General features: G+C 38.7%; 1 protein-coding gene across 1 annotated transcript in view; it reads left to right on the forward strand.

Moving 5' to 3' along the window:
• The first annotated feature begins 229 nt into the window (after positions 1-229).
• LOC135242659 (transcription factor Maf-like) overlaps positions 230-16,156 on the forward strand; it is a 279,764-nt gene continuing 263,837 nt past the window's right edge. The window contains exons 1-2 of the transcript XR_010326410.1: positions 230-426; positions 14,890-15,002. The gene's annotated coding sequence lies outside the window, so the exon portion shown is untranslated. The remainder of the gene's footprint in view (positions 427-14,889; positions 15,003-16,156) is intronic.

The raw sequence follows: 16,156 nt of genomic DNA on the forward strand, positions 1-16,156 counted from the left end.
TACAGTAGAAACCGAACCAAAGTCCAACTTACAACAAGCCTACTGATGAACGATTTCGTTTAAAAACAAATATTTAAAAAACAAACAAAAGTATTGGGAAGTTATCCATTATGTACAGTTTAATGTGTTCAATAGCCTACCTTAATATAGGCTACCTGTTATCGTCATAAAATTAATTGGTTGTTTTTTTTAAATAATTTTTACTATTATTTATTTTAACAAGGTACGAACTGGAAGGCCTACATTAAAATGGCGGCATAGGTGGCGTGTGATCATAGAAACGTTTTGTAACCCTCATCACTGGTTTTTCTTAGATCCATCATGTGCTACTTGGACAACATAATTCCCTTCAGCTCCACTTAAAACAAGTAGCTTAGCCCAAAAGGATTTGTTGCTGCCAGGAAACAACACAATGAAACGTTGCAGGTAAGGTTAACTTGGGACAACGTGAAGACACTTGGAGGTTTCGCTGTAACGTTAACCTATGGATTTACCGCGTTGTGGTTTCCAGTAGGAGGATACTTTAAAGTAGTTTTCAATGTAACCGCAAGATCTGTTGCGGATTGAACAATGTAAAACAACTTTAGGCTCGACGACAAGTCCTTTATTTAGCTGTGGTTTTGTGTTGAACAGATCAACGTTTGCAACAACAAAACTTCACATTGTTTACACGAATTGGATTATGTGTTCGCCTTTCTCAAATTACCACAGAACCGTATGAACCACTAACGTTGGCATCACTGTTTGGATTTAAGACTGGCTACAGCGAAGGTTCCAAAATAAAAGGCTATGTATTTTCAAAATGTGTCAGTAAGCTTCCTGAAATGAAAGGTTTCAAAATGATTTATTGCACGCTAAACTATAGAAATGTATGCCGCCTCGCGCCAATTGGTCTGTCTGGCTATGCTACTCTGTTGCTTTGGAAGTTTGTAATAAAATTATCATTATTAATTACTCTTTGAATGTTAGTGATTGTATTTCCCAACGAAGTAAAAGCATTCGATATTCTGTGTTTGCTTGCAAATATAAGACAGCATACCAGTAGGCTTTAGTCGTCATTCAATAGCAAGAAGTATGTGTAACCTTCCTGTCAGTTAGTACTCGGCATATATTTCCCTCCCGTATGATCAACGTTACTAATTAGACACATACGATGATCGGCAGCTGTGCTCCCACACTGGCGCGTGCTGTTTTTACAGTGTATAGAACCGTAAACGTTTTTAGAGTTGGCTGGGTTTTTCCCCCTTCAAGCAATGGGAAGTAGATAAAAATGCAATTATGTTACCTGCACACACGAATGAGACCACTCCTAACAATGCAATGGTTTGCAACAGTGTGGTCGTATAGCCTAAACATAGGACATTTTGTAGAACGCTTGATGACCTGCTGGCATTTGCCATATATTAATAGTTTGCTAATCTAGATTGCTAGTTTGGCAGAGAGTGAGGATTAGGCCTACGGCTCACCGTTCTGACACATGATGACCAATTCCATGCCCTCAGTAGTCCAGTTCTCCTGCTAAGAAATATTTTATTTTACATCAAATCATCCGACCGTATTGCTGTGAGGTGACGGTGCTATGCACTGCACCACCATGCCTTCCCTACATAAAAAAAAAGAAGAATACAATAATTTTTCAGTTTATGGACCATGAGGCTGCAGATATTAATATAGAATACACTACTAGCTATTACATTTGTGGCCACAAAATATAAAATGTAATCATTTGTCATTTTCTGCCAACATTATCTTGCCATTGTTGGGGGGAAAAAAAAGATAAAAAGCTGACAAAAATAAAGATACTATAACGCAGAATCATCTATTATTGTATAATAAATGGTCTGCCATGATACATTTTAAATGAGCTCCATTGACTTCAATCTTAAAACACTGTGATTGAATATAACTTAAATTATGTACAGTATATTTGGTGTGCATTTTTAAATTATTGTTTTAACAAACAAGCATTATTAGGGTAGGAATAAAACAATTCTTAAAAACGGATGATTTTGAAAAAAAAAACAAAAAACCAAAGCCTTAGAACAGCTAACCTGCAATTTCTTAAAATGCCACAAGATGCCAGCAATACACAGATTTATGCCAGGATCTGCAAATTATGTTCCTCAAGCTTTTTTATTTAATGTGGAATATATTTTCAGACTATCGGTGATCAGATAAACCATGGGATCATTTTGCGGCCACTATTTAAAAAAAAATAAAACATATTTCTGCTGATAGTTCTGTTGTGAAGTGGTTACAACAGAACAAAAGCAATGAGTTTTTTTTTTAGTTGTATGTCCTACTTCTGACTCATATTGCATTCAGAAGCCACGGTTATTGTATAATGCCTGACGACTCTCACAGATTTAAGGTTTTTTTTGTTTTCCTTTAAAAAGAAAATGGGACAATAGATGTTTAGGCCTGCAGGATTTCTGTCCTGTCAACAACTATCTGTCTGACGCACCTAACCGCAGCTGAGCTTGAAGACGTGAGCCTGAGCAGGCGTGTCATAGGTGTAGTGGGTTGCTGTAAGGTCATGTATCCTGCTTGTGCGTGCACTGTTTGGCATTGGCGTGCCAGTGTTACATGTCTCTTCTAGAGGTTCGGGCCAGAGAATCCACATGACCTCCTTCATTACCAAAAACATTAGTGTGCCACAGTATCAGTTACACAGCTCATGAAGTGTTTGGTGCCATGTAGCCCATGTCTTTAAATGTCACAGCTTTTGGAGTGCTGAGCATCGACTACTAACTTGTTTAACACTTAAGAAAAAACCTCTTTGTCGGTACTTCTCGCATGTCTCTATAAAGTTTCCATGCTCATGATATGCTACCAGACAGGGACAGAACAAGCAGGCTTCCAGGTACGGAATTCAAGCTATATTCAAGCTGGGGCAACAGCAAAAAATTTGGCTGGGAACACATTCTTCATAATGAACAAATCAAATTGACACTGACATTATATGTTGTCACCCTCCGCCATCTGAGACACATGAGAGACAAATCATCCCCTGAGAAGCGTTCCATAAAATTCATTTTAACGTTATCGGTTTTCATTCGGGGGTTCTGAGTTGGTGGGAACCATCAACAGCTTAAAAAAGAAGGGGGTCATTTGTGGCCATGTATAAGATAGGAAGGACCTTTGATACTGAGGTACATAATGTTAAATGTGTAGCTAAGTGTCTTAGCTTAGCTAAATTCATAAAAGGTACAAATATTTATGGAAAAACAAATATATATGTATTTCCCTCTCAAGATATTTAGTGTTTTTTGTTATTTAACAATTTTCTTTGAGAATAAGTGGGTCACACACATATCAGTGGAAAGTGATGGGGCACCTACCTGCTTTCATTAGGACAAATGGGTAAATAGAGAAGGGCATTGGGAAAAGGTGAAATGTTATGAAACAGAACAAATGTACTGATTCAGACATTTAATATCACTCTAGTCATGGTCAAAAAATGGTTGAAATGATGCTCGAAATGTTTATTTTAACGAATTGTGTATTATTGGGGGAAAAGTTACTTTAAGGTCCTGTGAGGGCAATGAGATGATCTGAATTTGGGGTCCACGTATTTTGGGCATCTGGGGAGTAGAGCACTCTGATTGACACTTTAATGAACACTAGGCCTTTGCGAGACTCTAGAATGCATTTTGCTTGGCTTCTGTTACCCCAGTGCCCATTACAGTCCATATGGTGTCGGGATTACTTTTACACACTTTAAAATGTAATGGAATGCTCTGGAATAAATTACTAAAAATAGCTGTACCCTGTGTGTGTGTAACGTGTGTGTGTGTCGGTGTACGTGTGTGTAAACCCTGTGTGTGTGTGTGTGTACCCTGTGTGGGTGTTGGTGTATGTGTGTGTGTGTGCACGCGCGTGTGTGTGTCCCGCGTGTGCGTGGGAGGCAAAGGGATTAACAGAGTTGCAACATGGATGATTAATGATAGCTGGTGAAGCAGTGGTAACACAAGTGTTGCTCCTGTTGTGGGGATCCTCTGACTGGTTGGTAGTGTGTTGTTTGTTTAGTTACACAGACCAAATCCTGAACTTCTTTGGGTTACGATCTTCACAATAGCTGATGTGGAGTTTACCTACAAAACCATGTTAAAATTGCAGGGGCAGGGGTCTTTTGATGTTCTGAAAGTAAAGGTTCCAATAATGGAATTTGCCAATTAGCACAATTCTTCATCCAGGAGGTAGAACTAATTAATGACATCAGCTGACTGAGTTCGTGGGTGGAAGAAACACATGACATGACTTTCTGACTGCTGGATTTTCCACCTCTGAATAGTGCTAATATGTTTTTCTCAGGGTATATTGTGGTGTAGTTAGCATATTACAATTACAAGCAGTTACAAATATGATCTTAGGAAATTGTGATTATTTCCGTTTTTACACACAAATGAGACATATTAGCAGTTATGGAAGTACAAGTTTTCTGATCTTGGAAAACATTTAGTACTTGTGCTAACCAATTATGTTTTTATCTCTTGTGATATGTCTCATTTTCTCATGCAAGATGTCATATAGCAGAGGTAAACAACCCTGTTCCTAGAGATCTACCGTCCTGTAGGTTTTCACTTCAACCCTAACAAAGTACACTTCATTCAACAGCTAGAGATCTTCTTCAGCTGCATATTTAGTTGAGTCAAATTATGGATGAAATGAAAACCTACAGGATGGTAAATCTCCAGAAACAGGGTTCGTTACCACTCTCATATAGACTACCTTTAGTATTGCTATGTGGTTTAGCTAAAAGTATTTTTATGCATTTGCAAGGTGAGAGCAATTACAAACTAGTCAATCCTGTTAAAATCCATGAGAAACTCAAACATCAGAGTTGGTCACTCCGAGCGCCAATTCCCCTGCAGTGACTGCCTTCCCCCACGGTCAGTCATGCACAGTGTTCAGTCTTTTGTTTTGGGGTGGGAGGAACAAATTCCAATTCAGTGGTCCAAGTCCTGAGACTTGGAGCATGTCCAGGCGAAAGCACTGATGTTCATCACCAACACTGTGGCCTCAATCAGAGCTGCATTAGAACCAGAGGAATAGATCAGTGGCCAGATGGAGATGCTTATGGTGAGGTTGATTTAATGAAGGGATAAAGTCATTAACATTATTAAGTGTGATTGCCGTTTCACGGCCCACAATACATCAGCCAGTGAGAAAGAGATTAAACCACTTAGTGTAAATGGCTGAAAAAGCTGTGCTTTAATAAAAGTGCATTAAATGATTGAAACACCTTTTCTGAAATATGTTTGCCTTGAAACATTTCCTGATAGTACCATGCTTATCCACTTGTGATGGTGCTAACCGCAAATCGCTTGCGGATACATTTAAATATGGAGAAAGAGAGGCCATCCATTAATACATTAAGCAAATATCAAAATGAAATGTAGCATTCACAATCTTCTGGAATGGAGGGTACAAAATTCCCTGTGTCAGCTATTCAGCAACTGGAGCTGTAGGCACCGTAATACCATTAATCTACCCGTTTCCAGCAACTTAAATACAAGGAATTGGTCTCCGTGTCTATTAGCCTACAGCCTCCTGTCGCTGTTTTCAGCAAGTCATTGACCACTTGGTAATATTTACGGACAAGTGGATCTTAAGGATGTGTCTAACATTATTAAGGGCCCGATGCAATTTTGCCAGTTTTTTTCTGTGTGATGTAGCAAGTGCATGAGCAACCTATTCCAGTGTGACGTGGTACTGACCTTTTTTCTTATACTGTCATATTCCCACTCTCCTCTCTCACTTTCCTCCCTCTGGGTCTGTATCACTACCTTGTGATATAGTGACATCTCTCTCTCTCTCTCTCTCTCTCTCTCTCTCTCTCTCTCTCTCTCTGTCTCTCTCTCACACATACACACACACTAGTATTTAAGGCATTCCCCTTGAAAACAAATTAATTCAATAGATTTCTAAGCTGGAATATAACTTGTATATAGCTAAATCAAAATAAGGTGCTGTAAGATAACTGTAGTTCACAGTGGTTTCACTGCAGATGGAGCATTTCAGAATACGTTAAAACCCAGTTAATAGCTAAGTTGCAGATAGAATTGCTGCTCTTTGCAGGCTTTGACAAATCAAAAGTCACACGCAGGACTGTCTCTAGGTTTGTGGAGAGAAAAGTGTGTCAGTGCTCATAACGGTGACATCATATGTTGTACTGGAATTCATTTCTAAAGGGCAGGCTCGAAAACCTTAGGATTAATTCTTGAACAAGATTGATGGCAAGTTTGGCTAGAACAAAAATCTTAAAATTAAATTGCCATTGTCGGAGTAGTATTTTTACTTGTTTACAGTTTGAAACATGAAGTGTTTATCTTTAATTATAACTGCTAAAAGCTGTAACATAGCAATTTACTGGAAATGTGGGTATGGACATGGCCTGGTGTATATAACAATAAAGATTGCTGTCTTTGTGCCTCTGGTTGAAGCTCACTGTAGGTCTGGATGCTATGTAGCCTTTTCCATTTTGCTTTTCTGCCCAAGCTAAACAGTCAAAATCCAAGCAAGCTGTGTCATTTCAAGCTGGCTCGTTATCTAGTTTGCTGTAATTACAGCTACATGTTTGTCTTAGCTCTGTGCCCCACCAGCTCAGTGCACCAGCGCAAATATCATTGCGAGTTTTCTTTTTATATTTGATCCATGTAATCTGTCCATTCCAAGTGCTGTAACCAAAGACAATTGTCAACACGCTCGACTAGCCTGTTAAATAGCTTAACTGCTAACTAGCAAAAATTGTTTGGGTCTGCATAACTGTCATGTTGTCTGGCACAGTAATGCTATCAACCGTTTGAACACTTATGACTGATAAACCCTCTGGAGGAGAGTTGAGTTGATCTGTTCATCCCTCAGCACTTTTTGTTGTTGTATGTATCATGTGAATCCGCTCCAGCTAGGTCATATATTTAGCACATTCTTGGGCTGGAGTTTTACATGCTCCTTTAGACAGTGGAGATACAGTGAGGCTTCCTGTGCCAATGTTTTAGCTGCAGTTCGTTCCTGGTCCAGTTGCTTTTTAGTGGAAAGCGGCAATTCTAAATATAAGGAACCATGGTTCAATACCGTGTAGCTAATTGCAAACATCATGGAAAAACACATCTTTTCTGAACATTTTCTCCATTCTAGAAGTTTGTGTTTTTGAGGCCAAAACATGAATAAGAAATTATTAGGGAAATTAATGGAGAAAGAGAGGGGCACTTGAACCATGGAAGTGTGGTCGTTAAGCAGCAGCAGTTTATAGTTGAAGGGATTTATTGGAGGGTGGAAAATATAATATTGCCACATACCATAAAGAATGTAGATTCCTGTCTGCCCAGGCACTCGCTACAAAATTCCTTTATTAATTGCATGAGATGAGGACACGCACAAAACTTTACCTGGTGTGACTCCCGTTACTATTTGCATTATGGCATGTTTCTAAATATGGTAATTTTTTACTGCCCTCCAAAATTATTCACACGCTTGGTGAAGATGAAAAAAGTGACTGTACAAAATAAATAATACAAGTTCTAAGCTATATTTGAATGTGGAATCAGAATCAACTGAGATAACACTTCTCTGAAATCATACATCATAATCGCAGTTTTTCTTAATCCTTGTACTTTAGTGCTGGGCCTGAGCTGATGCATGAATTTAAGCATTGACTTGCACTCTGCACTTCATCTGTATATTGAATGTACTGACTTTACAGTTTGACACCCTGGATAACTAAAAGAGAATTGTGAATATCTCTGATGCCAGCTATGACCAGAAAATCAGTACAGAGATACTTTATAAACAAGCTAATGGTGCACAATTACTGCACAGTGACGCACTCTGTTATGCTGTTTTAGAATATTATGCACATCGCTCAGGTCAACACAAAAAAACGTGCTACGATGTGGTGAGCTAACCTGGTGAATAGTTTCTAGATGCAAGTCTTTCAGCTGCTTCATCTCTGCATCTGAGATCAAGTGCCGAAGTCCCATTGCTTTTTCTGATTATATTCACACCCAGGCCCAGCTGACTTCGAGGGCAATAGTTGTGAAACCTCTGAACTTTTCTCCTGTAGCAGAAAGCCTCAATTAGATAAAAGACAATAATTAGCAAATCTTTTATCTTTGCATATAATTAATTCTTTAATGAAGGACATCTTAATCAATGATTTGGAATGACAAGTTCATAAATAAATTAGTCCTGCCAATGGCTGCTTGGCAGTAATCGATGTACAATGTTAAACAGATATAGGAGAATGGGGGCTGCAGCTAAAGCAACATGGCGTTGTCAATACTGACAGCAAGCTACATTTCTCAGGCTTTAGGCAAAGATTCAAACCAACTTGTACAGCCATAAAATGTTATGCTGCTTACACACAGCGGTGTTTTAAAGTATAGTTGGTTATTTACGTTGCCTCTGTGATGAGCGTAATTTAAATACGCATGCTATTTTGAGTGAATTGGATTGATTTTGGGGGGAAAATGAGACACGCTCAAGTCCTGTAAATGAAACAAACCGTTGTATTTGCTGTGTGTGGCTGTTATGTGGCCTAGAGTGTTGATTTCCTGAAAATCTCAGGTGATGCCATAGTGTACAGGTATGGCCTGTCATTTCAGTGTTGCGTTTGGAGTATGTTTACCTTAATTTATATTGCCTTGTAAAAGGCCAATATTTCATGCTCAGGGATGGTATTACATACAAGGAAACTTTTGTGGTGAAAACCTTACTTTCCCCTCGTGCTCTAATATTCCCATGGCCAAATCTGTAGGGGCAGAAGTATTTGATGGGGGAATAAGGGCTCAAGAGTCAGTCAATTAAATCATCACCCTCCATAGTTCAGCCACAGCCCAGGGCCTGGGGTAAGATCTGCTGCAGGCTCACAAATGTCTTCTGCCTCCGGACTTCCACAGGGAGACCCAAACATAATTCTACCCTTGCATGCTGAAGATACTATGATTTAATAAGCAATTGACTAAAGATGGAAAAAAGTATTATCTGTGTTATTTGAGCGTTTTCTTGGATACATGGAGGTGGATAGAAAAAGAGTGCATTGTTTTATTTTGAAATAAAAGTTTTCTAGTTTTTTTCTTCTTCTTTTCATTAATAGCCACATCTGCCGACTCTTGTAGTTGTAATTTGAACATTACATATCGTTCTTGCACAAACATTAAAACACCTCCCCCCATGTATAAGGATAGAAGCCATGTGCGAAGGAATAGTGATGTCTACTCCTAAAAATATGGCGATAAACATTTATCACCAGCTAATTTGCTATCCTGTAATGTAATCTGCAGCAGGTGTGTACAACATTGACAAATCTACTGCTTGGATGATTGAAACCAGTGCTGTTTTTATCCAGGACTGTCCAGGCCTGGCCAAGACAGCACTGGTTGTCTCTCTGAGAAGCTGGAATTAATTCTGTGTGCTAGCGCGAGAAGATATAGTTACTGCTTTAAATATTATCAGATGCTTTCAGCAGCATAACCGCATGTGTAGCAGCTGAAGCTACACCTGTTTTTTTTTTTTTCTTTTCTTAACTCATTGCGTTACTTGCACCAACCAAAAGTGTTTGTCAAGTATTTATTTTCCAAAAAGGGGGTCTGGATGGATGGTACCTCCAGGTTGGAACTCTCAGGTATGTGAAGGCTCCCTGAAAATGGACCTACTATAGTGGTGATTGTGAGAACGAAGAGTATTTATAAATGCCCTTATTCATGTTCCCAGGGGGAAGGGGTTAATGTTGGGGCCCACGGCAGTTCTGGGATGACGCTTTCCACAAAGTCCACCGACAGACTGCAACCCGAGAAACTTGCTAATTAATTCAGGGGGTGGTGTAAAATTCCATTTTCCATATATTAATATATTTTGTGACACACAGTTATTTTAGTTATTTGAACCTCTTACCCACATCCCAATTTGGTCATGGCTGAACAGGGGCTATGGGCACTGAAGAGGCAGGGAAACTGTAGATGGCTGATGGAAACTGGAGAGGATGGGGGAAGTGCTGCGATCGTGTCATTCCCGGTGATTTACATTTGCGGTGGTGGGATGAGCTGGGGGGCTTATTTACAACTGCTGTTTCTCCAGAGCATGGTTTATCATTGCTCGCGGAATTGATTTACAAACATGTTTCATACAGCGTGTTTTTTGGATTTAAGAAACAATGTTTTGATGGAAACAGTTTTTCTCAATGCACATAGCATGTTTCACTCACCTAAAACCACTGGAGGGCAGCATTGCATTTGCAGATAAAAGTGAACAAACTGGTCTGTAGCCTTTTATTGGGTCTGGCATAATATGCTTTATCTTTGAAAAGAATTTGATCTTCCTGATAAATGCTACAACTGATTCTTTATTCTTAACGCAGCACAAAACAGAATAATTTGAAAGCCTCTAAAATGTTTCCATCAACAAGATATTGCATTTTATTGTAAACTGCCGCAACAGAATCTTAACTATGAAAAATGTGTTTCTTACAGTTTTGTAAGAGTATATATACTTCATTAAATTGTTTACATTTTGTCATGAACCTTGACATTTTGGGGTTGTCGGAAACTCTTATATTGTATGTTTAAGGGCATTTATTTTGATTGGAATATAGATTGCCTTCTGAAACAAAAAGAGAAAAAGACTGGATCCACGTGCGATACAATTACCTTCCGCCACATTTGCAGAAATGGGAGCAGCTCTTAACATAGGTCAGTATTGACAAGTTTTCTGTTGAAAGGCAATATGTCACTGACACTCAACAAATTTATTGGCAGATTATCCATTTACAAGAATTTGTCTGTAGTCCCTTCTGCAGATGTGAATCCACAAAGCCAACCTAACGTATGCATTCTTGTGTCTAGAGATGATTACTCATGAACCTTGTTTGAAAATGCCTTGCTTTCGCCTCATACTCTATATTTTTTTCAGAAAGGGAAATGAAATGGTTGTTCATATCACTGAAAGTGTACATTTATGACTATATTCTGTCCAAACCTAAGGCATATTATTTTAAAACTGAATAACAACATTAAGCAACTGTTCGTTTTTATGTAATATATTTTTGATTAACCTCCATGCCTGCAGAATTCAACATTGCTCAAGTAATGAAAAAAATTCCGTTGGTTTAATTTCATCGAGTTAAGCACGCTGGAGCTAGATTCATTTTGGGATTTAGAGCTGACTTTGTTTTAAAAGATTGATTTTATACAGTAGCTTGCTTACTGGCACACATCTGTAGGACTGTACACTGACGGATCGGGTGACCAGTTTTTAAAAAATCCAAACAGAATGATCCTCAGACAAAACAGCTGCTCTTCAGACGGATGTGAGCCCACAGCGGCGTCGAAAGCATATTTAACAGCTGTGATGGAGGATATATAGCATGAAACATGGCTGTAACCCTGCAGCATGTTGTTTAACTAGCCAGCATTTCCTCTCTCCTTCGTTCAGTTAGCGGTTCCGCTGCGCTCTTTCAGATGGGACAGAAGGCTCCTGCCCGGGTTGATAGGCCTCAGAAACGTTTGTTTGTTTTTCAGCACGATTGCATTGTTGTGTAGACGTTTAGCAGTTAATCACGGATATGAGCGTTGTTTTGATGGTAGTAATGCTGAACTACCCGAGATACACAGTATGCAGGTTTATCAGCTGGTTGCTGATTAATATGATTGTGAAGGCAGGAGTAGAGCACCATGCAGGTGGATGGGGCAGTGTGTCTGTACCTTTTTATGTGTCTGATATGATTGAAAAGCATATTTCAAATACACATATAAAAGGCAGACCACCAGTTGATTTTGAACATCAATTGTGTGTGTGTGTTTTTTTGTGTATTTTTACCACATAAATATTACTCTGAGTAAACCTCACACATTTTTTTTGCTATAAACCATACCAGCAGTATATTTATTTTAATTTAAAAACCCACACATCCCAATCTTCATCTTGATACATACTTCAATTTTAGCTTCTAGTATTGCAGTGCAGCATTTATATGCAATTTGCATATAAATACAAATACAACTAAATGTGGTTGGATTTAATTTGGGTATTTACATGGAACTACTAAAATATCTTTGCAGTTCAAAAGTGATTTTCTTCTTATTTTGATGTACTCGTATTTTAATTTTATTTTGAATTCTGGTTGGGCCGTTCTTGTTTGATTTATTAGTTTTTTCTGTGGAGGACATGATTGATGGAGTAGGTCGACAGACAGTTATTGACACGACACTAATCAGTAAATCTAATTGTGAAAGCCTTGTATTTTAAAGGGTAATTTTTGCTTTGATTAAAAAGTATTTGACCCTATTTAAGGCAATTGATTATTCAATAGGCTAAAATCTAAAATATATTTGGAAACACTCAAATACTTATTCACATTTTTATTGCCATTTGGTTAATGGGAAATCACATTTAAACCTTTTAACACGAAGAGAGAATTTGCATGTCGAGTTAACTCTGCGTTCTACTTTGTACAGTAGTTTTTTCTGTGTAGGAGGAATCATTGTAGTTTTCCAGGTATTCCCATGTTCTGTTGGACATAGTGCATATACGTGTATCTCTCCTACCTGCATCAGTTAAGTGGCAGTTGAAATGCAACTTCCTAATTGGATTTTCTTCAGAGAGAATTCAACCCTCTGTCCTACCTAAAATGTTCAGCGCCCCCCACCCCCCAGATATGTGTGTCTGTCTGAATGTCCCCCGACCACCCCCCGCCCCTCGTGCATCTCCGAACATGATCAGTGACAGTTATAGCCGGGGGGTGAGGCTTCTGTTGACAGGGGCGTCAGACCCTGATTTGAGGCAAGTCATCACAAACGACTGCAGCTGCCTCTTTGAGTGACACATCCCCGTTACTTGGAGAACAGGCCCGATGACTAAAGTTCTTTGGACAGAAAACTTTCCTTGACAAGAAGGTGACAGGCCCTGGCACAGCTGGTCTGTGGAAGATCGTGCGAGGGGCCTCCCTGGTCGCTAATTTAAGCCTGGCGGTGGCAGGCTGCCGGGGGCATACAAGTTTGCGTACGCATACACGGACTGACAGTGGGCGGACCTCTACTGGTCCCCGGCTTCTTATATAACCTCTCAGATAATGTCACATGGCCATCAAAGCACTCTGTGCATTACCTCTGACATTAAGACGGTGTTTAATTGAAACATTAGTCCTCCAATCAGACAAGATATGCTTCTAAGATTTGTAGTCCCATCAAAGTAATAATGTTTGACTTCACCTAACTAGTGTGAGTAGGCTTTTGAAAGAACGGGGTAGATTTAGCTGCAGTTATCCTTCGAAATAATAATATTAAAACATAATGTACCCTTTGCAGTTTATGTTTAAGTTGTTTTATTGAAACGTTTGAACATTAGATCTTAATATTTTGATATGCCATTTACTAGTACAAACTGTATGTTTTTTTTATCATGATACAATAAAGGCATACATGATACACAACAGTATAAAGCTATAAATCTGAATCTGAAATCTGAAACGGACCAAAAGTAAAATAAGTTTTTATTATTATATATAATGTTAATCCTCTATTCTGGCCATCTTGAGTTGTACACAGCTACTCTCACTCTTACTTACTGCAGTTGTGTTTTAATGGCAGACGAACAAGCTGAACAAGCCTTAGTGCACCGGTCCTCTTTGAAAACATTTCATTTCTAACTCTAACTTTAACTCATATTTCTATAATTCATATGGAGCTCTATCGGTTGGCATGGCAACATTTTCCTTGATGTTTACCACGTGACTGGTTTTAGTGTTTTAGCGTTTTAGGAGGATGTGCTGTGGCCCGACGCCCAGGTGCCCCTGCAGTAGCTGCCTTGCTCTCCGTGCTGTGGGTGCGTGCGTTCCCAGAGCCAAAGGAACGAACGGGATAATTTGTTGGTTTACAGAAAACCCGGCTTAAAAGGATGCTCACAGGAGGGGATTTACCGTCTGGCAGGTCACCGGCCCGGGGCAGTCTGACTTATGCGACCTGTTACGCGTTAAACCAACTCTGTGCGCCGCCTCCCCGAATTACAGGCCGCCGACGTCCCCGCCGAACTGCCGGACCATTAATTCTGCATTTCTCTGAATGTCGTTATATATTTATGCTGCCGTGGAAGCCATTTTTTTTTTTTTTTTTTTTTACTCAGTCCTGACCCATTCTTTGTCTGCATCTCCTCGGCAGAAGTGCTCTGTATATCATTGGTCCACCTTATCTAATTTCATTAATGTGATCTTGTGTCCATTCCCTGACAGTTTAATGGCTATTATTTGTGGCTCCCTTCAAATAAAGCCTCAGCAGTAAATTGCAGTGCACGGAAATTGAGATATAAATGCCACCCTGCATTACTATATAATATCTATTCTTTTAATTAAGTGAAAGCAATAGTGACATTTATTGGATTGCAAGTTACTTGTTAATGGCAATAAATTGCAGTGCAAAAAAAAAAAATCATTGCTTATTTTACATCAATAATTTGTAGACCTTTTGCTAATGATTATTCATTATTCTCCCACTGTGACTGTCATGTTTGTTAAGGCATATTGAATATAAAAATTAGAGGATTATGTTTTTAATGATATAACTGAAGTGGCAGGTGAATTTTTTTTTTGAACTCTCATTGCGGTGCTATTGAAACTGTACTTCTCCTTCAGCTTGTTGCTATATATCCTTTCACTGATGTCTGTGTCAGTTGTATTTAGCTCCATGGAACTGTATTGCATTCGCAACATTGCCTTACCTTAGCTGTTAGCCCTTAAAGGGATGACTGAGAGATTAAAGAAAGATAAATTATGATGTTACCAACTCTTTTTTTTTTTTTGCAGGAATTTCCATAGGTTTACAGACAGTGGTACTGTTATGCATTGCCTTGAGTGGTTATGTCTGCCAAAAGTAATTTGCAAATGATAATCTTTTCTTGCAGAAGTTGAAGTTCCTTTGTCAGCATCCTTTAGACAGTGCCCAACAGTCCTGCAGCCACTGGGAACAAGTGCCAGATATAATGAGGAAACGATTGGTTCACTGCATCAGGAACAGGTGAGCCCAGCAAATGGAAAGAATAGCTGTCTGCCATAAGACATTGTCATCCTCTAACAATCTTATTCAGAACATAGACATTTATTAGACAAGCTTACTTACCCATCATATAGTATTTTATATCATCATTTAATACGTCTTTGTTTTTTTATTTTGAGTTCTTTAATTAAAAAATAAAACATTAAAAAAATTGTTTTATTTTAAATTGTTTAAATAGACTACTTTAATAATGTGCCATATATTACTAACACTAAACATAAAATGGCTTCATTTAGTTGTCTGGAAACATTTTACCAGTAAGTGTTTAAGAAAATGGTGCAGCCATGATGTGGATGGCTGGCATTGCTACCGCATTGAGCATTACTGCATTACTGCTCCCAGCCCTTTGTGCTCTTCCCACTCAGTTTGGTTGAGCTACATTTCAAATGTCAAGTGATACTCCTGGTCGGCCTGAAAGAGGTGTAGGAGAGGGATTTTAATTCATCCTGTGAGAGTACAGTAAACATGCAGCCCAATTAAATTGCCCTGGCCATGTTGCATATGCTCACAATAGCCAGAAAAACACATTAAACCAATCCATCAAAAAACAACATTTTGGCTTTCATTTGAATTAAAAGCCTTAAATGTAAATTATTTTTAGCATGTTGCTGTAGGAATAACCTTGAATTCAGTCTAAAGGTTAATGTATGGGGCGCATTGAATTAAATCTGAGCAATCGCTTTTTTAAAGCACTTTCATATACCTTTATGAAAGCGGGAAAGCTGTTTGTTTTAATGTGCCCGTGCTTCTCACACTGTGTTTCTCTGGAACAATGCAGTGTAAGACTTTTTCACAGTGATGGATCTCATTGTGTAACAGTCGCAATTTGTCTAAAACAATACTTTTAGGCTGCGTGCATGAAAGTTATTGTTTTCCTTTCTAATGAAAATGAACTTTATTCATTCAGTATGCAAAAATCTACTAAAGCAAGTAAGTGACCTGAACACATTTTATGCACAAGTGTAATGAAATGAAGCCTTTCAAACACACACACACACACACACACACACACACACACACACATATATATATAAACATGGTATATCCCAGCAGCGGTGAAAATGACATATACTGCATTGCAGTGCATACTGAGCATATTATAGAGTCTAGTTTAT

This window comes from Anguilla rostrata, chromosome 16, assembly GCF_018555375.3.
Source record: "Anguilla rostrata isolate EN2019 chromosome 16, ASM1855537v3, whole genome shotgun sequence".
Lineage (NCBI taxonomy): Eukaryota > Metazoa > Chordata > Actinopteri > Anguilliformes > Anguillidae > Anguilla > Anguilla rostrata.